The 25,231-nt window shown below is 43.4% G+C and overlaps 1 long non-coding RNA gene across 1 annotated transcript in view; it reads right to left on the bottom strand.

The window, feature by feature from the left end:
* Positions 1-20,277: 20,277 nt before the first annotated feature.
* Positions 20,278-25,231, bottom strand: part of LOC128853466 (uncharacterized) — an 82,484-nt gene continuing 77,530 nt past the window's right edge. Inside the window, exon 4 of the long non-coding RNA XR_008451997.1 lies at positions 20,278-24,043. This is a non-coding gene — a long non-coding RNA (uncharacterized LOC128853466). The remainder of the gene's footprint in view (positions 24,044-25,231) is intronic.

Here is a 25,231-nt window from a genome sequence, read left to right as displayed (position 1 = left end):
TTTTCTTTTTTTTTTTCCTTCTCTTTTCAGAAGTGGTGAGAGATCAGTTGATGCCTCCTAGTCCATTCCAATCACGTTGTCTGTGATTTCAATGATCTCCTAAAGCCGAGGAGTTTAGTCCTCATTCAAAAAGAAAGTCTACAAGACCACGGAGTGAAAAATCACAGGCTGATGTCATCTTTAAGGTCTGGGGGGGGAAAAAAGCCTCATGGGCTTATTGGGCTGCCCTAAAAAAAAGGAGCGCGCTTCAACACAAACCCTTCAAGACAACACAACTCTCGACTGCAGTTACGCGTTATGTTCTGGATATGCTCCGAGAACACAGAAAAGCAATCCATCTCAAGTATTACAGCTTTTCTATAGACAACACATCCAAAAAGGCTTCTAAGTGTGGGAAAACAAGTATATAATTACATAATTAAGCAGATGCACGGCAATTTTTCTTTTATGTTACTCTTTATATTTTTAAAAGGCAACGGGACAGAGCTGTGCTAAAAAGCAATAAAGCACGGGTAATTTAATACTAAATTGCATCCATATTGAAAAGTTTACATGAAGTTGAGAGCAGACAGAGGTCAGGTTTTCAACAGGACTGTCTTTAATTGTGGCCATCAGTTTTAGCAATCCAGATCTCTGGATCAAAGACAAATATAATGCGTTTCCTCAACGCTGAATAGTGAAAGCAGACAGTAAGCACAGCACTATCTTGCACCAAAAGGTCATAAAAATGATTATCAGAGGGGGAACACGTCTTGCTGTTCAACACACACCTTCACATAACATAGTGTATATTTTCAATAGTTACATTTTTCAAGCAGATTTTTCAGCAATCAGGAATGTAAATCAAGAATTTTACTATTAGTTTGCAGATGCAAAGGGAGTTTCTCGTCCTCTAATAAACGTGCCAGCTTTGTGTAGGTCTTCTTTAATTTTTTTCAGTTGCTTTCAATCATACTCTCAGCCCAGTGAAACAATTCCTCCCTCCTTAGGGAAGAGATGTGAGCTGAGATGCTGTTTTCTTTCTAAGGTGGGGGTGGAGGGTGTAAAGAAAAGGAAAAAAAAAAATCAAATGAGGAGTAAATTATTAGCAAATCACATGGAAACAGGTTTCCTAGATCTGCAGACCCATTGTACAAATGAAGCAATTTCATCTCCGCTTGCTCTGGGGGGGTGGGATTTTAAGTGGCCAAGGGGGACTGGAACGGGATGCTAGCAGACGAAGCATCACAACATTTGCATGCATAGACCACTCAAATCTGCACCAGGAGACTACTTGTGAGAATCCATCTTTTTTCACTTAACAAGATACAAAATATAAAACACATTTGCCTCTTATTAAGCCTCTCTAGTAAGTGGTTCCAGGTCCACCATTTTTACAGAGGGGGGAGAGGGGAGCCTGGATGTTCTCTCGGGAATTTCACGGGAGTGACTGGAGATGAGGTACAGGCTGGGAGTCTTTATTACTTCTTTTTCCCCCTTCTATCTAAAAGCACAGAAGGAATAACATTTTAAATCATTAGCATTTACTTTAAGTAGCACTTTCTTCAACTAAGCTTCCCTTCCTGGCCTTCACCCCGTGAGCACTGCGCCCCGTGCTCACACGGAGGAGCTGCCCTGATGGAATTGCATTCTGGTTTTTGAATGCAGAAGGCACTTTTTTTAAACTCTGCCCTCCAAACTGAGGCAGCTGGGAAAGAAACTGTAATCCTGTTTTTCTGCAAAGCGTACTGAGAATGGGGTTCTTGTGTTTATTAGAACCTAGACCTGCAAGGCGCAGAGCCTCTTAAAGTTCCTTTAGTGCTGCTCGAGTGGTCTTTGTTTTCCACGTCGGTTTAAAAACAAAACAACAAAACACAAACCCACTACCAATCTTAGGGATTCTTAACAGCCTAAATTCAATTCACGGTCCCGTGTCACACACTGAGTAGCATTTTCATCATTTCTATGCTTGTTAAATATTAGATGCAATATTAAAATATTGAAGAGGAAAAAAAAAAAAAAGGAGGCTGGTAGCAACTGCTTGAATTTACAATATAGACAGAGATAGGTGGAGGTGAGTTGTGAATGAAGTCCCGGACCTTGCAGCTTCAAGCACATTACAGAAAATAGTTATGAAATAGCCCTCATACAGTGTTCAAAAAGGAAGGAAAAACAAGTTGCTCCTTTACTTGGAAACTGGGTCTAATGAGACCTCTTCAAAAAAAAAAAAAATAGTGTAATTTTCACCAGAAACTCATGTTCTCCCTTTCCGTTTGCCCAAAAGCAAACCCAGGCCACTGCTGCTTTGCCTTGAATATCTAGTATTTCTAAGAAAGCAGACTGCGTTTCTGGAACACAGCAAGCATTGTCCTTCATTTCCACTCAAAGGAAGAGGCAAAAGAAATTATTTTATTTATGAAACAGTCAAAGGGATGGAAATCAGAGCATCTGTTAGAGGGAGGAGCAGAGAAACATCATGTCTGCTGCATTTGGCACCAAAGGTTTTGGGTATTTCCAGTGCATCTGTCACAATTGCCATAATTCCCCTCCATCTCCTACCACGGCAAGCAAAGACGCATAACATCTATTTGTCATTGGTCATAGCAGGAGAAGACTAAGACCACATAGGGATCTTATCTCTCACCCCATCTCAGGAAACAAATTCACCACCTTGCCACCCAAAATTTAGACAGCTTGCCCACCCTGTAGATGGAGGAACACCCACTTTCAAAGTTCTCACCTCCCAAACATATGCTCCACCCTCTCCTGCCACCACCAATCTTCTTCCAATCATTGCCCAAGGGCTGCAGCTTTGGGATCAAAAAGCACAAAAGCACAGTTCTGACCTTCCCAGCAGCAAGCAGATGCTCCTCCAGAGGCACCAACCACAGCTGAAGAGGTCACTGCTGGAAGGCAGCATAGGCACCTTCTGCTCAGTGAAGCAGACCTCCCACGTGCTGCCAAGGAACTGCCAATTTCCTTCCATGGTTACACCAGGTGACAGGAATTAAGAAAGGTGAAAACAATTACAAATCCTGGTGGAACGTTTCACACCCACTTTTTGTAGGTCTCGTGGTCTAAACGTGACAGCAGCACATACCTCTCCACCTAGCATGTGTGCATGGATTCATTTGTGAGAAAAGAGATTTTGTGGAGGTCCTACAGCTCAAGCTTTAGATAAGATGCACGTAAATCACCATTTCCACAAATACCCCCCCACTCCACACACACTCGCCAAGGAAAGTTGTTGATTCTTAACCAAGTCTTCAGCTACATCATTATTTTCTGGACAAGTTCAATGTTATCAGTCTGGTAAATGGGTCTCAGCATTGCAGCAAAGGTTCCCAAACACCAGATGTAATCTTCAACTTTCTCCTTTTAGTATCTCAGTAATCGTTACCTTTTTAAACACAACTTCAACCCTGGATTGGCTACAACTGTCCTGAGAAACTGGGTTAAAATAGGTGAAGATATTAACTAACGCATAAAAGAGCAGACTCCAAGCAGCTTGGTTTCCCTCTGACTGTTGCCTGTGTGTGATCCTAACAAGTGCTTCAGAACCCACTCTGTGACTTGTTGCGTGCTGGCACTTCCTCCCTATAAGAGGGTTTGGGGCAGGAGGAGAGCTGACCTGGGCAGAAAGTGCAGGGCTGAGAATTTAATCCCTTTGTACCTCAGTCACCTAATCCATAAAACAGGGATAATAATGCTCACTAATCTCAGAAAGCTTTAAATGATTATTTGTTAAGATCATGAAGAACTTGCCGGGAAGGTTTTAAAGACCTGCAAGGTCTATTAATTACTTTATCATTATCATTGCTGAACAATTACATGACTTTCCTCCTTTTCCTTTGTGCCATTTAGACCGGAAAGGTTTCAAGGTGAAATTTGTGGTTTCCTGCTTGATCACATAGCATGCAACACCCCGAGGCCACATCCCCGCTGAAGGCTTGGGGTATTATTATAAGGAATACGCATAGGTTTAATAGTAAATTCTCCAGACCAATTCCCCTTCTGTTTGTCTCATTGTCATATAGGAAAAAATGAAAGCAATATGGCAGAGGCCAACGCTGTGGCTAATGACAACAAGCAAGGAAATACTGTATTAAAGTGAATGTAGCACAGGAAGGCAACAGCATTTCTAATACAGAAACTTCAGCCATAGCTTTTCATCATCACAGCTCCCGTCAGATCTCAGAGTGCTTCGCAGCGGAGCACAAGCTTTTCTGCACCCACTTTAATACGCAGCTAAAGAGCAGTTGTGCAAAGTCACGTGGGGGACATCCAACCAAGTCCCCAAGTCAATCCTAGCACTGCTATAAAAAACTAAGGCTGTTTATCACTGCTAACACAATGACAATTGCATGTTTATTAACATAATATATGTGATGGTATTAAAGCCATATGCTTGTCTACACATGGATTCATAGATTTTTTTTCTTTAAATCACTTGACCCAAACTTCAGTGTAACCGCACTGTAATGATTTTCATCCTTTAAGCTCAAAGCTTGTTAAAGCGCTTACCAGCAGAGTTGCCTGTCCAAGTTATAGACAGCTTGAGACAAAGATTTCACCAGCTTCTTTAGTAATCTCCTCCAGTGGTTAACTACTATCATTAACCTATCTGTGCCATATTCCACATTTGCATTTTGGTGATTAGAAACTGTGCCTACTGCCATTTGCAACAGCTTTCTCCATAAACACACGCACAGGCACAGAGAAGAGTTTCATGCCAATTTATGCAAAAAAAAAATGACGCTGACTTCTCTAAAGTGCTTTATGCAGCTATTTGTGTTCCAAATTTTTGCATTTTTAGACCCAAATAATGAGCAAATGTTGCTTGTCACCAAAGCTGACCTAAAGCAGGACCATTCTGATGCTCTAGAGTGAAGATTTTTGCGTGATTCTGCCAGTATTTGGTCACACCTGAAAGATAAGCTTGTCTAAGATCAGTAGGGACAGATATCTCATGGCTGGTGTATTCAGAGCATGATGTAACTTCAATTCACACCTAATCTCTTCACCTCAGGGACCTAAACTTCCCAAAGCAGTGGCCAGTGTGAGCTCGGACAGCCGAGCGCAATAACACCAGGGGATGTGTGCACAGTGGGAACATGCCACAGCCATTACCTGCAGTTCGCATGTGCATCTACACCACGCACAGATGAGGGCGGTTTGGTGGAAGATCTCATTTTATTATTGCCTCAGGACACCAAGCTAAAATTGGCCTAACAGGAAGGGGAAAGTTATTGAGCCACAAGCTTGCTCTCAGATGGTTTTCTCTTCAGAAGTTTACTTTACCTCCCAAATTAAATTGTTTGGTAATATTCAATACCTTTTTTTAAAAAAACCTTAAGTTGTAGCACTGTGTCCGCAGTTATTTATTACCTGCCTTGTGGTCTGAACAAATATGATTTTGTTATTCTATGTTGTCGATAGAAAAAGCACATATGGTTTTGGTTGACAAAATTATGATAAAATTCACTGTATCCTAAAAAATGATTGAAAAGTTTGCAGATGGTTTCTGGGCATAGTAGGGAGGGGAAGGATTGAATTTCAACAAAAGACGTGCCAAATTTTTTTCTCTTCTTACTGTTCACCATGTTTCCACATCCCAGCTTTTTTCTTATTAGATACTAGGGTAAAGCAGGTATTCAGCCCACAAGTCATATGTTTCTCTTTAGCTTTTGGCATTCCATCACACTTTGTCATGTTCACATTATGTTTTACCCAGGTTCATTGATAGATAAACATGAAATGACATCATGGGCCTCCAGTCACAAACAGCGAAACCCAATTAACTGTAATCTAAAGAGTGTCACACTTGCATCTCAAAAATTTCATGTTTGAGCAATGTTGGTCTTGCACATTTTGTGAAGGCTTTAAGTCAATGTAAGTTTTGTCTTCCTTTTTTTTTTATTTCTTAAAAACTATATCCTGTACTCAGTTCTTTCACTTCCCAAGGGATAAAAAGTGGGGAGAGGGCCAGGACCTGCCAGCCCAGCCGAGATGTTATCTTCTTTCTTGTTTGAATTGATAACCTCCTTTTCCTCAGCACTGTTCACGTAGTCAAGATAATCACTTCTGTGGGCTTTGCTGCAGCTGCTCACTGTGCTTTTGTAAATTCTGTAAAACAAAAGACCTATGCAAGCTCTGCTTTTTTGCGTTTCATCTCCAAAACATCTTTACAAAGAGATTTCACCTGTCATTTGGTGAAACACATTTTTCTTTTACTTCGTCTTTCGGGGGAAAATATTTATTTAGCTTTCTGCATGTACCTGAATACTACAGTGATTGGTGTCCCAGTAAAATGACAGCGGGGTGGGCTGGCAGATGCGACAGACATCCAGGCACTGATGACAGCATGGGCCTGGAAGTGTGGGCTGGAACCTCGCAGCCTTCCGAGACCACAGGGATTTTGAATTAGCACACTGGGACTGGCTTGCTTCACTAAAATAACTCAGGAGGAGCACCTCTCACCTTCTCATGCTTTCCCTTAATTTGGTAACAGACTTCAACCTGTCATGGACATTTTGCTCTCCGTAACACTCATAGTAGTTGATGATCTGCTACATCACCACCTCTAACAGCCATTCGTACCTCAGTGTACACGTGTGCATGTAAATCCACACTCCACATGCTGATCAGAGCGGGCTGGAAGAACAGAAACCTGGGCAGGAAACTCTGCTTTCTACAGGAGAAGGTGGAGGGAAGACATCCTCTCCTCTTTTGAACAAGAGGCGAGCTCTGAACTCTGTCCCTACTCTTTCATTTTAGCCATGCTAGTGATGGATAACACAAAATACTCAGAATTCATTCAGCCTGCCAGAATATTCCCACTGCCGCCAAACCTGTCAGTGGCCTTCAGTGGCTGTCGTCCAGCCTGCCCAGGGATGTCCATGGAGCAGCAAGCCAGCCTGGAGAAGATGGATAATTGTTGAGGGGCGAACATCTGGAAGGTGTCACTGGAGTGTTAGTAGCTCTCCCAAACATGTCGATAAGTTTCCCAACGTGGAATTCATTTTTTATAACAGGATACATGTGGAAGTTCATGTTTCAGTGGTGGCCAGAAGTGGCTCTTTTCTTCTTCAAAAAGATTTGTGACCTCTTGTCCAGGCTACTGTAATACAATTTATTTGGGTCTGCTTTCCCAGAGCATTCACAGGCCACAGTATTACAGAATATAGGAGCACGGGCTTTCAGCTACGAGTTAATTAGAGTTATGCTCCATGACCTGCACCATCTGCCCGTTAGCCAGCAAGAACAGCATAACACCTGCCATGACACAGAGCTGCTCTACAGAAGGGTCTGTCTGTGCTGCGCCACCAGGACAGGCAGCATAGACTGGGCTGGACAACGGAACTCCATGTGCACAGAACAAGGGTCAGAGCGCAGGGTGCTGCGGTGGGACATTTCCCGCCCTAGGGAAATGGCAGCAGCAGCAGCAGCAGCCATCTTTGGACATTTTCTGTGCTCTGTACACATCTGAGATGAAGGAAAAGAGGACGTGTGCCTGGTACAGATGATCCACCATCAAAAGACAAGACCGGAATAGTGGCTGTGCCTCCTTCCTGCAGCTGCTTCTAGCGGAGACAGAAGAGCACCAGGGACATGGGGGTTTACAGCCCAACTCAAACACATCTAAAAGGTTTTATATGCATCTTAGAAACATCCAAGGTTCACTCAGCCGTACGTGTTCAGTCGAAAGGACACTTGTCCTGTAGCGGAGAGGTACGCCTTCTGTAGGTGATTATTTGATTGGGTAAAGGAAAAACGTTGCAAAGTCTTTGCAGGGCAAAACCCTGAACTGCCTGAGGAGCAAGATGCTCTGCGTAGCCATGCCTGTTTCCAGTAGCCTCTTCGAGTTTTATCTAAAACTATTTTCTTATTCAAGGCCTCTCAAAGCACCTATTAACATAACCAGTTTAATATCACAGTGACTTTAGCCAAATGCAGCAGCTGGAAGATCTTTAGCAACAACTCAAAAACCATCCTTGTGGAATGCCACACATCACTTACATCTCAAAATACCTCAGCTATGAAGAGATACCCTTTTCTGAGGTTTGGAGAGGTACCTTTCCAAAGGAACCCTGGGACTGCTACCTCTGGCTTGGCCAGAAAGCAACGTGCCTCTATGCCTTGTCTGAACTGCTACCCTCTGTCCGAGGCTCTGAAAGGCAGGATCAGCACTCTGCGCTAGTACAAATCCTTGAGAGGATGCTTAAACCTCTAACCCACCAGTTCAGAGGGAAGAATTCTACCCAATAAACCTTCCTGACATGCAATAAAATAACACATTTATTTACTTGCTTGAACCCGCCAATGTGCTGTTCATTTCAGTGATTGATAGAATTGGGTTATAATAAGCATACTTTATTATTGAAAAATTTAATTTAAGGTTTAAACATAAAACAAATGGTATTTTCAAATCTATTTTAATGAAGACTATCAAAACCATTCCATTGCCATAAGGGAAAAATTCTGTCTCCATATCTGTTATGTATATATGCATAAAATCTTCAGCCTATAAGTATAAGTCGCCTGTCCTTCTATCAATCCATCATTCTGAAAATAGAATACAGAAAGCCTTATTTTTTCGCTTAATTTTCATTAGATTCTTGAGGGAATTAAAATAACACAATAATGGGCAAATTCTGCCACTACAAATCCAAATGACAGCAATGAATCTACTTACGGGCAGAATTTGGCCAAAACTCCAGCTAGGAGTGCCAAATATAGAGCAGATACCCATAAAAGTATACTTAGAGCACAAGTATGTCAGGCAGGTAAATAATATACTTTAAATTCATACAAGAATATGAATGCCTTTAATGTGCCGTACAGGGTAATGGATTGGCTAGCGGGCGAGTGGTGTAGTTCCTGGTGTGCACTGTAGCCATGGGGAAGCCACTTTTTCATTGGTGCAGAGCATCAAAAAGGCTTTTTGCCTCTTGGGGCAAATCCCATGCTTGGCATTGTCTGTTGTCTGTCGTACCTGCACTCCTACCCACATTTCTAAAGAGGTTTTTGTTGTACAGGGGAATGTAGGGCTTTTGCTGTGCTCCCAGGAAGGCTGCTGGACATCCAGACACCCAGCCTTGGAGAAGTCTAGCGGTGTGATGTATTGCCCAGTGCTCATGTCATGGACTCAGCACATCCATCTTCATTCTGAGCTTCCTTGTAGAGATGTTAGCCAGGCAATCCTTGCAAGTACCGTGCCAGAAAGCGCAATCCAGCAACCCTCCGGGGCACCCTTTTTCTTCCAGCAGGACTGCAGAGAGTCAGCAGGTTGTGCATATTGCTCTTCCCTTTTTCCATGCACGTTGTGCCATTCATCTCTGCCCTCTTATAGACGTTTGGAAAGAAGATTTTGGAGGATATACTGGAAAAAAAAAACTTTATAAAGCTTTTCTCTGGGAGTTCCCAGTGACCTCCCTGCAGTCGGTGTGGGCCTCACCTTTCTCATCTTTCAAATGAAAAATTGCAAAAACATAGCTTTCATGCTGGAAGACAATCCTGCTCCTGAGTCCTTTTCTCTCATCCTCTCTGCCCATGGCTGGGAGCAGCAAAAGGCTGCAGGTGGCTGCTGTGAGATGGAGGTTTTACGGAATGGTCTCCTAGCCCCATCCTCTCAGTTGAGCGCTTGGAAGATGTCTCTTCTGGCTGAGCAGGCCCTACTCTCCTCAAACCCTTTCTCCATTCTTGTCTCATTGCCATTTATTTGTGGACAAACACATATGTTTTTTCAGTTTTAATGCACTTAAATAGTTGGTGGCTGCTTGCTTGTTAGAATAGAGCGTGTAACTCAAGCTGTAGCCATGTGCTGAAGTTCAGGGGGTAGGAATAATAGCATTGCATTAAAGATGCTGGGAATGTCCTCACTCACATTTCCCTCAATTTTTTAAATCACCTCAAACCATATCAGTACATTAAAAACACCAGGTGTTGGCCGGATCCTTGTTTGATAATTTTTAAATGATTGTCTGTATTCTAATATGGTTTGCACACCGGTCTGATAAGTCAACAGATTCATTTTGCCTTCTTGCAGAAAAGAAATTTATCTATTGAAATGACTTATTCTTTCCCTGGATGTTTCTTTGATGCAGGTCTATTGTTTCAGCGCAAAGAAAATGTATTCCTTTAACAGGTTTATGCCTTCAGTGGAATTCGTGTAAGTAGGTTCCGCTGCACAAACACAAAAAGCCCTAATACATGCAGGCTGGGTCTACATCACGCCGTCAGATGTCAAGTTTGATGACTGATGGTACTTACACGGATTTACACAACAAAAAGTACATTAAAAGGACGTTAAGATTGTGAGTCAATGTCACAAAAGCATGGAAATTCACATTTCAGGATTTAAACATCCAATATTGACATGGATGCTGACTATTAAAATGGTATCCCATTAGAGTTAAGATGCTGAATAATTTTTAATCTAGACTATTAATTTCCTGAAATTTTCTCTCTGGCTCTTATGGCTTTCATATTTTTAATTAAGTTTTTGTTGTGTATGCGTCCTTGTCTTGTAATTTCTAAGTTGCTCGTTCTGTGTCTGGTATAATTACATAATATATGCAGCATGTATGATAGCTTAATTGGAAATGTTAACCACGATATGTACAGAAATCATAAAAAGCTTCATGAAACTTTGAGAGTAAATGTTTCTACAAATTTACTGAGGTTTATAAATGGTTGCTTCCAGTATTATTCTCTAATAAAAACAATTACACCCAACGCCAGCCCAACTTGGAGTAAAATTATGAATGATAATAAGAAGGATTAGTACTTACAGAATCCTTATCACCAGGCTGTTATTGGTTTCAGATGGAAAAACAGATTTAGGGGTTAAGTGATTTGCCAAAGGGCTGACTTCGAGTCAGTGTAAAAGGAAAAGAACCAAAAAAGCCATGCTTAGAAAACATACGCCTCGAACCAAGTCCAAGCAACAAAATTAAATTCTCTCTCTTTGATCGTTTGACCCCCTCCCCCCAGTGTCTGGCATTAGTCGTACAAAACCCTTTTGGATCCAAACCTTTCAGATGTTGAATTGCTCTTAGGAGATGGTGAGCGCTAAAACAAATGGGAATTGAAGGTGCTTAGAAACGTGTGCAGCCAGAGTGATGTCAAGTTAAAAATAGTGAAGAAAACTGTATTTTGAAATTTTTTTGTAACATTAAAAAAAATTATTCCCAAGTTTACACATGGTATGCCATGCCTTACCCTGGTGTGAATTCTCCTAGGCAATTTTATAAGCCTTCTGAGTAAATGTGTGTAGCAAAACCAATGGCATGCTGTAACTTTAACCAGCAGCCTCAGAGCCTCGCTGCAAGAGAAGCAGAAATATGCAAGTTAAACCAGTGGATAAAAAAAATCTCCCCTGTAATGACTATTTGCTACGCTCTTGAAAGGGGCCAGGGCAGCTTACGAGGAAAGGAGAGGAGCACGGCGAGGAAGGCAAAGTGCAATGAGATAAAACAAGAGCCGCTATTTTGAATACAATTTACGTTTGCTAATTCCATTTCTGTCTACAGTGAAGTGAGGCTCCATCTTACAGCACAGTGCAGCCATTTTAAATTCACCACGGACGAACTAAACAGAAAATAGTTCTTCCTCGAATAAACCATGATACTGGTTCAAATGCTGACGGAGCTAAGTGATGGCTAATGGATGATCAAGGCCAATATCAATTTAGAAACTGAAATTTTCTTAATATCTCAAGACGACTCTGCAATTCCGAGACCAAAGGAATTGTCTCTCTTCAGAAGTGTTCCCACGTTAGCATTTTGGTGTTAAATTGGTATTAAAATACACTAGCTATGTCTAGGCACATTATTTGCACAATACGATCATTTATCAGCTTCAGGTTTTGCTGAGTTTGCTTTCCTGCCTGCAGTGGCTTCACTTTGGATGAGCAAGAGCAACGTTCCCACTCCCCTCTCTAAGCCAGCACCAAACCCCTTCTGCAGGGCCACAGCCGCATGCCTGGAAGCCTGGAATCCCACCAGGGCACCGAGCGGCAACCCTAGACCCAGCCTCTGGCATCGGAGAGGGGATCGGACAGCAGCAGATGGAAGAGAACACAATCACAGAGGAAACACCTTGGTAGCCAACAGTGGAGCAGCAAAGATGGAGACAATGTGCGAAGTGTTAAATAGATCTTGGTGATAAATGTGTATTGAATGTAGCAGAAGCCAGTGGCTCACGCTCTGACATGCAGAAGAAGGAAACCCACACACAGGTGCACAGTTATCATCTCCTCCCACAGTGAAGGACTGCAGGCGCGAGGCAAAGGGCCTCGCTGGTGTGGGGCCCTCCAGACAGCAGGTCAGGGCTTGCCATGTAGTTTTCCAGAGTCTGAGGAAAAGCACATATACTTATTAATCTGCTCCCAGTGTCCATAATGAATAGACAGGTCTGATGCACTCTGTAAAGAGTATCAGGTTCTGAGAGTGGCAGAGAGTGCATCAGAGAGAAGGTCTGTTTGTGAAACAATGGGCTCTTGTGGCAATATTTCATGTCCCCAGATCAAAGTCCTCTATTCCTCTTCAGTCAAGTCTAAAATAGGGCTTTTGAGAATTGAGGGGGGAAGACAATTTCTACTGCAAGGCATTGTCTAAGGGGTATTTCAGGTTGTTTAGCCTTTTTGTCCCCACCAAAACACAAAGAGAACATGAGTTACTAAAAGAGGTTTTTCTCACCATAGCCAAATTCCCACACATTTGAAGTTTGGACACAAGAAATACCAAATGTGAAAGAAAAGAGCAGAGCTGCACTCTCACTAGGCCACCACAACGCTGTAAAACACCGTTTACCTGCAGGGTTCCCAGGAATTCCCTGCCCGGAGCAGCTTTTGGAGCTGAGCCATTTTCTGCTCACGTGGTTGAGGGGCTTGAAATTTGGGGTTATATTGAGAAATAGATTTCGGCCTCTGTTCTGACAAAAGGCAGTACTATCAGAACAGTGGCAAGTGCTCTTTCATCCAGACTTCAGCAAAACACTAACATCAATAACTGTAAAAAGCTATGTTTCAGCAGACAAATTGTTATGAAAGAAAACAATTGTGAGCATCTCTTCGCTGATCCAGCCTTGAGCCCAGGCTCCTTTTCCCACACCACCTCTGTGCACCAGCCATGCCGACACCAATTCCTCTTCCCCCGCAAGGTAAAGAAGTGCACTTTATTTTTTCCAGGTGTCCTGCACTGGTTTATTTATGGTCTCACTTTTTTTCTTAGTGCAAGAAATCCTAGCTTTTAGCCAGCTGTAAAGGATTGGCAAGACGCATTTGTAAGAGGAAAAAAATTAGCAATGCTTTTTTCTTACCAATCTTCACCTACCTTATTAGGCAGGGAATTTTCCAAAGTACTTAAGTAAGCCTCCCAGCAGCCTCGGCATCTGACCCATGAGCAGCGATGTATGAGGGCACTCAGTGCATTAGTCCAGAAACCAGCTGAAACATGGTCACATCTGATGAACCTGGGCTCTGGCTGAGGAACAACTCACAGTGAGAAAGGAAAAGGAAAGGAAGACAGACGCGTATTTCTATTCTCAAGCGTCTGAGCAAAATCACAGCCACCTCACCTAAAAGCCCAGGAGCTACTGCTTCTCTTGCAGTCCCTGATAAAGTCACCTCCTCCAAAGCCGGTGTTGTGGTGGCAGGGATAGAAAGGAGAGGTTCCCAGCAGTGCTCACCCTTGCAGCATCAGATCAACCCTCAACGATATTCAACAGCTACTGCTGATGCACCAGAGCCCAGTAACCCTCTAGCTGGATGATCTCACTTTTTAAACATAGAAATGGCAGATTCAGAAAGGAACAGTTGTGCATCACTAGTTGGTCCTCTAGCTGTAAATTCACACCCAGAAGCAGGGTGTCATTTTTTTCCCAGAAAAGCAAACTCAGGGCACAGGGAATGTGTTGCAGCATTCACAAAGCCCAGCATCCCTGTGGGGACCAAAACCAGGTGAGGTTTAGCAGCATGGGATGGAGGCCGTGGGGTCTGCGCTCACCACAAAGCTCCTGCCTGGAGCCTGTCCTGCAGCAGACTAAGCTCTCGATCATCAGAAAGACGATGTGAGAAACGTGCCAAGAGCTCAGTTTTGAAACAGAGAAGCATGAAGGCTCTAGAAAAGTTGTTGCTTGAAAGAAAATTAATCTTGGGTTTATCAAAAGGAAGTGTCAGATATCTTTATGCATATGCTAGAGAGACTCTACCCTGCTTGGTTAATGGCAGGTTATTCCTTTTCTTATGCTGTCAACTATTGTTACTGATTGTTAATAGCATTAATATTTCCATCACTTAATTTATTTTATTAATCCCATTCAGGTTTACCATTACCAGCATATGAACTGTAAATAGCAATAATAATGCCATCAAGGTTAATATCAGTGATGCTGAAGGGTATTATGTAAAACACAGCCTGTGAGCGGCAGCGAGACAGGCGCCTATAAAACCTCACCCGCGATAGCGGGGGGTGGGTTAAACAAAGGTCTCGCACAGATTTACGGAATTGCGTTATCTTCTGGAAGAGGTGAAGATTTAATACCGAAAGCCTCCTTTAAATTTCCTGTAATGTTCCTTTCTATCCCCCGACTGTAAAAATATAGCCAGGGAACGTTCTTAGGGAACGGCGTTTTTATCTTAAATTATTAAAAGTCTAATAGTGGTTTCAGTTTTCTTCTAAAAGCAAAGGCATTGGAAACAGGCGATTTGTCAACTTTTAAACTGCAATATGCAAGAGTCAGAGTGACTGCAAACAGCATAACAAAAAGGTCTGCCTAAGAGAGCACGGGACAAGCCTAATTATGGATGTTCCCCAGAAAGCCCAATGCCAAATGCCAGGGTGGGAAGGGGAAGGTGGCTGACCAGGGGCTTGCACCCACGGCCCTGTGCAAATGGCAGGCTCTGCTCACCCAGGGTTTTGTGAATATTTCAGCTGTCGGGGACACAGCTGCCATCTGTACCCCCGAGGGGGCTGTGCTGCCGACTGGCCAGCAACAGAACCGGCGGATGGATCACCCACATCCTCGACAGGGAGGGCTGAGTGCAGGACACACTGTCATCAGGCTGAGTTTTCAAATATCGATGATGGCTCTGGGACCCTCATGTAGCAGCACCACCCGAGGCACCCAAAAAGGTCCCACAAAGCAGTGTTTGGGGCAGGTCCCATGGAGGGACCCCAACATGCAAGACACCCATAGCACCATCCACGCCAGATGCTCAGCCTCCGAACCATGCCAAGCTGCACTATCAGGGTGCGCGAGGGCATTTCTGGACGCTGTTCTTGAATCAGCTTGGCAGCAAACCCAGGGCAGCTCTGCACAGTCAGGTGTTTGGGCATGGATATCGACCGAGGAGAGAACAATCCCCTCTGCAGTGAGCATACCAACATTATTTATTCCCTAGGAAATAAAAATAAATGTGCTGGCTAAAGGCTTATCAGCAATTAAAAGACTAAAATATTTTTATGCAAACTACTGTTCTCACAACTCCAAGTCTGATGGCACAGTGAAGGGACACAGGTCCTGCATGTTTATCCTCGTGACATACACGTCACAGAGTGCAGGGCACATTGGTGCCCCGTTCCTGTGGGTGAGGCAGTGGGCCAGGGCAGTGACAGCCAGACGGGAACCATCCCAGGGCATCACTGATACGGACCCAGCCGCCTAAGAAATATTTGCAAATGTTGCTTTGGAAAAAAGCAGTAAAAAAGAATCAAGAATGAGAATTTAAATCCTATAGGAATTCCAAGAGAATATGGAAGCCGCTATTAAAGAGGCCACTGAATGCAGTAGTTGTGGGAAATCTGGAGAAGGGGCTTTGTTTGCCCCTCTGGGATGGATTTCTGAAGGTAGAGAATACATCGGTTTCCTGCACCCAGACAGGGTGATTTAGTATTCACACCACTTTATTTGGGAGGAATCTGTAAAAGAGTTGGAGCTATAAAATACCTTTTGCTCATTTTTCATGGATGCTGCTGCAGAGGTTGCAGAAGCCGGTCAGGGCACAGAATGGAAAAGGATGTTTGCCATGGAGGAAGGCTTCGTCCTGCGGTAGGAAGTGGCCCGTCGACACAGACCCTCCTTTCTTTGTTACATCTGCCTTGCCTTCCTCGAAGAATTAAATTAGATATACAAGGGGGAAAGAGAGAGGGAGAGGGGGAGAGAGAGAGAGGGAGGGGAAGGGAGGGAGAGAGAGAGAGATGAGAAAAAAGGCTCAGGCAGGAATATATTTCCTATGTCTGGATAAGGGGAAGGATTCGAGGTAATTGCTTGCTTTTCTCATTGTTCTCAGCTGCCAAGCAGAGATTCATAGAGTGTCTGCAAAGATCTCTCTCTTTTTTCTTTTCCTCCTAATTCTCCACACCCCCATCCACCCCGATCCCTGTCCCTCCCCTTCCTCCTGCTTATTCCAGTCCAGGAAAAAAAAAAAGTAATTTGTCTGTTTTATTTATGATGCAATGAAGGTATGCTGAACGCATCGGGATAACCTGACACTGGTCAAACTATCTGTCAGCAAAGAAGAACTGCCTTCATACTCCAACGAGTGCATAATTTAACCATTTCTCTACCAGAGGGCAATGTGAGCCCATCCATTTAAAGCAAGAGGGTTTGTCACTGCTCCTTTCACAATAAAATCCGGTTTTGTTGCATCCTGGCAAAAACTCGTATTTGACATGTTTTCAATCAACCCTTTATCTTCTCATTTTCGCTAGTCATATACAGATTGTCTGCATGTAATAAAACTTCTACTTGGAAAAATATAAAATGATTTGAGATATTCATATGAAAGCCAGGTCCCAAAACAAGCTGGAACACACAAATCTGCCAGCTATGAAACCAATTCAGGATGGATTTAGGACCCAGATAGATCCAGACAATTGGATGCTGAGTATGGGAAAGAAATAGTAATGCCTCAGGTCTGAAAGAAGTACATATAATCCCATCCTCCTGATGCACAGGGCTTCAGCTTAGAAAGAAAATGCAACCCATCCAGCGAGCAGAGCAAAAAGGAAATGTGAGTTAAAGGAGGAGAGAGAAAGCAAGAGTGAAAATAACAAAATATTAGCAAATAATATTCCAAAATATTTGAAATGTGATCTAAGAATTAAAAAAAAATAAAATTAACTATATAAGGGCTTTATTTTTAATTTTTAAAAAAGCCAAAACAAACAAACAAAAATAATCTCTGCAATTCTTGCTGCAATAGGATGGAGCAAACCGGGGAAGGAATTACTGGTTGCATTCCATCATTTTAAATTAGTCACAATATTTTCTCCTCAGCCCCGATACGGCTCAGCAAGAAGCAAGCACGACAGTGCTGGCAAAGCGAGTTGCCAAAGGAGCCATTTTCCGGCCCAGCCTTTGCCGGCAGTTCCTACTGCCCCGTGCCCCGCTGCCATCCCCACTGTGCTCCACGTCCCCCGCAGCTGTGCCGGGAACTCGGAGAACTCGTGATATGAGACAGCAAAAGACACGCCGAGTTTTACCAGAGTGTTGACTTCATCATAGCAAACGATACTTAGGATTCGGCCCAGAACTGCGAGTTCTCACAGTGTGAAGCCCTGCCAGAGAAGATTGCTAGAATACATGGGATTTGAGCACACTGCAAATATTCTGATGTTTAATAAATGACAGAAGAAAGTAGAAAAGAACAAAAAAAAAACTAAAAAGGTTTTGCATCATAATGCACTGCATGCAACAGGGATCAGGGAAGGGACTCCAGGAAACAGGGGTTTGACGAATTGCTTCTGCTCGTGCTCTTATTTATTTCTGATGCACACTGGCACTTGCCTTCACGCTGTAAGCAAGCAGGAGAAGATTTTATGAATGGGAATATCTCTAGCAAGAGGGAATGTAACATGGAAGGGAGATAATAGGAAGGGTCGGGTCAAAGCCAAGAGGCGGTTCCCAGGACGGGCGAGTGACAGCCGCCACCGCAGGCCACCCTCGCTGGCCACCGTGGGACGAGGATGCTGGCGGCCCCACATGCCACTGGCCAGGGGCCACCCGCCTCCCCAGGCTCCGCTCCTGCAGCTGGGCTGCCCGCAGTCATCATTTTGGGAAGGAGGGATTGTAAAATGAAAATCGTTTTTTATTCTGCATTACTGAGAAAGCAGCATTTGGAATTGACATCTATTTTTCTTTATGAGATTATTTAGGAGTCAATCGCTATGGCTATATTGTATACTTACCTACAGTTACATGAGTATAAAACACACTAAGATAAAAACAAATATATTTGGCAAAACATAAAAATAAAGACATATTTTGGATATGGGGAATCGATTTGCAAAGGAGAGGATTCTGTAGCAGATAGAGCGAAAAAGGGCACATAATGTGGTTTGTCCTCTCATTCAGGAAATCCCACATCTGCAAAGAAATTATTAACATTCCTATGTGTTTCACACACAAATTACTCTGTAATAATTAGGGTAGTTTGGAACGGTCCTTTTTACTTTATTGTTCACCTTTATTTTTTCACTATTGAATGCAGAAATAAGATGAAATTATAACAACCAGCAAAGCTTGTTTTAATTCACAACCATTTTAAAATCCAAAACCACAAATCTAGATCAATCCAGTGAGCCTTGATTTTATTGTCAAATTGCAACTAAAATTAAGATTAGTTAAAAGAATTTAAATTTGTTAAGGAAAAGCTAGAATGGGACTGAAATATTCTGTGGTTTTAACTTGAATCAATTTTTTAAAGCTGAGTTACAAACCTGACAACAGGATGTTAATACCTGAAACAGTCGCGTTAATTTAAACGTAGGAGCCCAAATAACATCATTATAATTCTGAACAGGTTGTTTTATCTCCTCAAATCCAGAGTTAAAACCTACTAAAATAAAATTACAAGAGCCTTTTCAACAGACAAGCCTCTTCAAAAGAAACTATACAGTTCTGCAACCTGATTTGTGTTAGGGATTTTGAAGTGTTCATAATTTGTATTTGTGAAACAAGCTGGATTATTACAGCGGGGGAGATCGTATCAGTTTCCCGTCTGCCTGAGTTTCCTACAGAAATCTGACAACTCTCCTCCATGAGCCCCTCTTTAAGTAATTGCTCTGCCATTTTGTTGCTGCTTCTTTTTTCACCTGACTTGGCCCCAGAGAGCCCAAACCACACGTTTAAAAATAGATTGGAACGTCCCAACCCAAAATTTGCTATTAACAACATTCCTACCATCCTTCCTCATCACAAGCAGAGGCGTCTGCGTGCTGCTGTGAGGGAATTCACTTCGAATCAGTAACGTTTGACTTTAATCAGGGACTTGGAGCAAATGAAAATCATGCTTTGGAAAATAAAAAAATTCCCATGCTATTTCAAAATGCTAAAATTTTAAAAGAAAAGTAGAAAATATTTGCAGGGAAAACAAATTTAAAAGGAAGGAAAGAATAATACAGGTAGCCAAACCAAACTTTAAAAATCAATTCACAGTTCTCATTAGCAATGTAAAAATTATTTGAGTCGCAGATTTTTGTAATACCCAGACCTACATTTTTGAGACCTGGCTTTTTGGTCAATGGGTATTTTTGTTTGCGTGCTCCTTTGGTGTAATAAAACCAAATAATGAAATGGAAGTCCTATTAAAACAGAAATGCATCTGCAAGTGTTTTTTCTACCTCTGATAAGTTATGGGTGTAGGGAAGTGCATGACCATTTGCTGCACTGTTTTAAAATAACTATAAACAATTTCTATAATGTATTTTCAATGGGAGCTCGTTAGTAATCAGAGATTTTTTTTTTTTCCTTACAAACTCCAGGATACTTAATATCTAAACTGTTTTATCATTTGCCGAGTATTTTTTTACCCCAGACATGGTCTAGAGCCTCACATAGAGAGATCCCAATATTTCTCTGGGCTGGGCTCTTTGTAAGCCTATTCCTTTCTCATATATAAATGAAAGAAATACAGTTGAAATAAATACTGGGTTCCAGATGCTGTGATAGTTTGTACTTCGGTGGCTACAGACTAACGATAATGCAGTGTATTTGCCCCACAGTGTTGCAGGCTTTTTTGGATGGTGGTTTAATTAAGGCGTTTACCTCTCTCATCCCCAATGCTATTAAATTTTAAACCAGCCACGGAGCTTTTCCTTTTTTCACCCTTTTTTATTATTCTCACTGGTTCCCGCAGCACGCTGGACCCCCGCGCCCCTGTCCCCTCTGTCCCTCTAGCCGCCCCAGCCTGGCCCTCACGCTCCCCACGGTTTTCTTTCCCTTCTCCTTAAATCTCAGCTGCTCTTTCAGCTGGCCTCATGCACTACAAGGGAATAATTTGCTTTCATAATTTAAATTTTTTTTTATATACACAGATCATGTTTTGTTAGGGGGGATGGATGCTGCTCGGGCTGCAGGCAGCCTCTGCCGGGCGCCGTTCGTGGATGGCGAGTGCCCTCTGCAGGAAAAAATATCCCCAGCCTAACCAGGAAAAACATCCTCAGAAGAGGGAGAAAACAGAAACGAATCAACTCCTCCATTATTATTTGGTTTAGTCATTTAATTACTGCACAACACACCGGTGCTGATGGATGCAGGGAGCGCTGCTGGACCACTGGACTGATAGTCCTACAAAGTCCAAAGCTGCTTCGGTCCCACTGCTCCACCACGGGTCGTCCCGTTCTGGCTGCGGGAGCAGCCACAGTAAATACAGAAGCAGAGAGAAGATGAATTTTCATCTGCACGGTAATGGTTTATGGCAGGCTCTAAAATCCCTGCCACGTATTTCAGAGTGCAGACAGGCAGGATTCCTGTTTCTCCTACAGCAGAACCATGCAGGATGGAATTTTTAGTGGTTTTTTCCCCCCAAATAAGCTCTTCAGGAAATTCCAAGTCCTGTTCTGTTCAGACACCTGTCCAGGATGACAGCACGTGCTGTACGCAGCGTGCACTGCTCGCTCTCCATTTAAAACAGCAAATTCTGATTTAGCTTGTGTGTACATAGTGATAAAATCAATGCAAAACATTGGCCAGGAGAAAGCTGTAATGGGAGATTAAAACAAATCAAAACAAAGAGAGCACTTTTAAGGCAGGTCTGTTAACTGGGAGCCTGCAAGACCTTTGAAAGCCAGTGCAATATAAGGCATCCTGAATACCTTTTAATCAAAGGCCCGGTTCCGCGCGGGGACCCAGCTGCCTTGTATATCACAAGCCATGATTCCTTTCCCCAAACGCAGACGTGTGTATTGCGGAAGAGGGTGGGATTAGGGGGAAAAAAACACATTCTCTGAAGGGAAAGCATTTCAAAAGACGTCATGAAATGAGAATTTACTAGTCTTTTCCAAGAGCTAATAATGCCTGCGCAGCACAAAAGGCATCGCTCACTGTGCCACAGACAGGACTCGCAGGCTCCTTTCTGTGTCCCCCCACCCTTTTTAAGAACAGAGCTTATGCAAACCTCACCGCAGACTTTTCCTTGAAATTGTGTATCAGAGCAGCAGGGGGGCTGATGAAGTGCTCATTTTTTTACATCAGTCTTATAAATTGCTCTCCCCATTAATTGTTTCCATGGAAACAATGCATTTGGCTTGGATGGGGATCCTGAAAAAATTTTAATGGGATTCTTAAAACTGTGCAGGAGGCAGGCAGGGGGGTGGGCGTAGGGTAGGTGCTCTCCAACACCCTCTGAAAAGATCCAGCACAAGTTCGTGTAGTTAATTGCTTGTTTCCAAATGTTGCGAGATTGAGCCCACATTAAATCGAGGATCTGAAAACATTATTCAAATGACCAGAGGAAAAGAAAAAAAAAATTAAACAAAAGGGCAAGTACAGCTTATGTGACAGCACAGAAGAGAATTCTCAAACACCTCCTAGCAAAACACAGCCATGAGACCATGACCAAATAACAATTCTTTAATGTCACAGCCTTAACTAATAATTTAAGCATGAGCAGTCCTTGATAACCCATCAGATCTTCCACCAAATGTTGTGCTCCTTGCAGAATCTCCATACGCTGCCGTGACAGCGGTAGCTGCACATAGGCTGCACTGGCGCAGACAGGCACACACCCCATCTTCCCTTTCTCCACTCTTCCTATGCCTGAGAGGGTTTCTCTTTTAATTTTTTTTTTTTTCCCAGCAGGGAAAGTATTTGTATTACAGGGTATGAAATGAGTCCAACATGCAAGCATATTTAATTTGGAAAATGTGTGGCTAAATGCCACTTGTTATGGGATTAGTTAACAGCTGCGAGTCTGCTACTGTGGAAAGAATTTTTTTCCAAAGGAAAAAAAAAAAAAAAGAGAAGGATTTAACTGAGAACCGATCTGTGCCGTCTCCCAACTTCTTCTGTGTATTTTCAAGCTACATCCAGTTTCTCAGCTCTCTATGGGGTTGTCCTCACTTAACTGTCAGCTGAAGCTATCTACACTTAAATTAACTCCTCTCAAGTTAGTCTGCTCTGAGTGAGAGCAGTCAGCGCTGTAAAACAGCCCTTGAGCTGTGAGGCGTGTTTTGAGGAGCTGGCTTAGCCCCACGGCATGATGAGCACCAGCAGCAGCTTCAGACTCCCACCGGCCCTGCCAGGTCAGCCCCTGGTAAATGCACCCTTTGGCTCCAGCTGAAGACACGCACAAGCGTCAGGTTACTGGCAGCTCTCAAGTTATACCTCAAGCTAATCATGGAGCGAAGACAGGCTCTAAATTACTTGTTAAAAATACTGTACTCGTCCTGAGTGTCCTATAGAGTACTCCAATGCTAAGTGCCATTAATGAAGCAGAATATCACCTTTAACACATCAGTCACATAAGGCAAACCCACCAGACACTTTATTTTCCAGCCCATATGGCCATGACCTTTCTAGGTGACCGCTAACAGATATTTTCATAAAGATGCCAACAAGCAGGTTTCTAGACCATAACTCAATCCATCCCCTCCATCCCAAAGTGTTTCTCTTCAGTATCATGTTGCTATTCTCTCTCCTGCTTATCTTCTCTTGAGCCTAAGCCCGTCATTGGCCTAAACTGTTGCGTATTAACTGAAAATCAGGTGCTTAGTACCAGGCACAAGAAAGAACACGGCTCCAGAACGAGTGGCCACAGAGCCAGGCCCAGGAGCTGGAAGGAGCAGCCACCTTCTGTAGAAGAAGCAGCTGCAAATCCTCGCCTGGGGAGGCATGAGGCTTGGGATGGCTGGAAGGGAAGGAAAATTGCTGCCGAGCACAGCAGGGGCTGCTCAGATGGTGTTGTCTTCCACCCTGGCCTCTGCATCTCACTGCTACTGAAACCACAGCAAAACAGCCTATAATATTTTTATTGCAAAAGCCATAATGAAAGAGATAAAAGTCACTGCTTTTCGCCCCATATGACTGGTGTTACCCAAATTACCTTTGTGGAAGTCATGTTTTACTGGATGTACTTGTCTGGGGGCAGAGGGACCTGGTGCTTGGGCTCCATGAATTCTGGTGTCCCACAACAGGGAGAGGCATGAGGGGGTTGGCATCAAACCCCCGAGGTCAGAGAAACCATGTGCAACAGTCAGAATAGGAAAGTGATCCCCCCACAGCCATGCAGCTACTACTGAGTGAGAGGGCTGCAGGAGCCCTTCACTGGAAGCCCCATCCCAGGGGTGCAGATTGACTCCCCGAAATTGCTGGTGCCTGTAGCTGCTCCAAGCCAGTCATCTCTGAGCAGAAGGCACTATTTGCCTGCTTCACCCAAGGCTTTGGAGGGCTTCCCAGCCCTACAACCTCTGAAAGTTCATTTCTCCACCATAAAACCTCTAAAAGAAACCACAAACAGGGTACTTTTAGCAAGTGCCTTAAAGTCTGCTCTTTAAAGCAGCAAAGAGTCTGCGCAAGGCCTGAGACAGATGAATCTAACACACGGTGTGTGCTGCTGATGACCATCTCTTCACAAGTAGGCAGCTCAGCTGGTTTGATATAATCATAGAGCTCAGCTCATCCCGTCTCATCGCTGCCATTCTCCCATTCCCATGCCATCTCCAGATGCTTCCAGGAGATGTGGTTCAGCTCCATCAGCTGATGTCCTGGGCACAGATGGCACCATTGCCGCAGGCATGACACAAAGGGAGGATCAGCACAGGGAGGAGCTCCATTTCTTCTGCAAAGAAGATACAAAGTACCACACTTTATCCTGAAAGTATGGTTACCTGGGGGTAAACACACTGCTACAGCCAGAAAAGTGGCAAGGCAGTGGTGTATCTGCTCTGGCCAGTCTCTCCAGAACTGCTGCTAATTATAGTTTGTTTTACTCCTGCATTGATTCCTGTAACTTATATAATAGAAATGACACAAAACTACTCACCTAATATGGCAGGGAAATCTCTCTTTGGCTGTTTCTTTTGGATACTGGGAACTGATGCTTTGTATGTCCTGTGCACACATACGATCACACTGTGGTGACAGATCTCCCACAATTACGTGGGCAAAGATGGATGCTACATTTTTTCTGTTGGAAATGATACCCAGAAAGTGCGGGGGATGGGAGGGAAGGTGGTATTGGGACCATGTTTCTTAAAATCACATTTCTGTTACACCAGCACTAATTCCTTGACCCCAGCCTGAGTCAATGTGCATCCACATCGGTACAGCTGAACCCTGACTCTGTGCAGAAGGAGAGGTTTCTCTCTTGAAGACTGACGAAACTGGGTTCACAGTCAGGTTGCTCTATGGTTGCACCCTGGTCTCACGGTGTCCGTAGGGAAAGCTCATGGAAAGGAGAAAGAGAAGGATGATGACGTGGGGCAGCCTTCAATGCAGCCTTCCTGTCCCCAGCAGCCTGCATCTCTCAGCCTTTGCAGTTAGAAGATGCGTCTGCATTTTTAGGCTTTACAGCCCGTGATGGACTTGTAATATTGGTACTTGGTGTATGGGTTGTGCTAAGAAAGATATCAGCAGAGTTGTTGGAAAAGGCCTTTAAAGGATCTTTAAACAGCACTGGGGATAAAATGCGCATCTGTAGCTTTTAAACATATCAATATCTAACTCTCAGTGATGAGTGGCAAACCAGCATGGGGCATCCTGGTACTTTACAGGGCTCCATAAAGCCAAAATTTGCCATTTCATTCAGTGAACAAATATAATCCCCACAAATAAAATTAAAACATGAAGCATTGTAACTCCTTTGAGCAAGCAAACCCCTGAAAGCCATGCATGAGCTTGCCCCCATCCCTGTACACCTGTGTGCGTCTCCTCATGACGGAGACACAGAGAAGTACGGTTCTAGTCCTGCAAAGAGCGTAAGCACATCTTAACTTCACGCATAGTAGCAGCTCTGCTGGGACCTGCA

This window comes from Cuculus canorus, chromosome 13, assembly GCF_017976375.1.
Source record: "Cuculus canorus isolate bCucCan1 chromosome 13, bCucCan1.pri, whole genome shotgun sequence".
In the NCBI taxonomy this organism is placed as follows: domain Eukaryota; kingdom Metazoa; phylum Chordata; class Aves; order Cuculiformes; family Cuculidae; genus Cuculus; species Cuculus canorus.
Note: the sequence above shows the minus strand (reverse complement) of the source record. Positions and strands in the feature narration are given on the sequence as shown.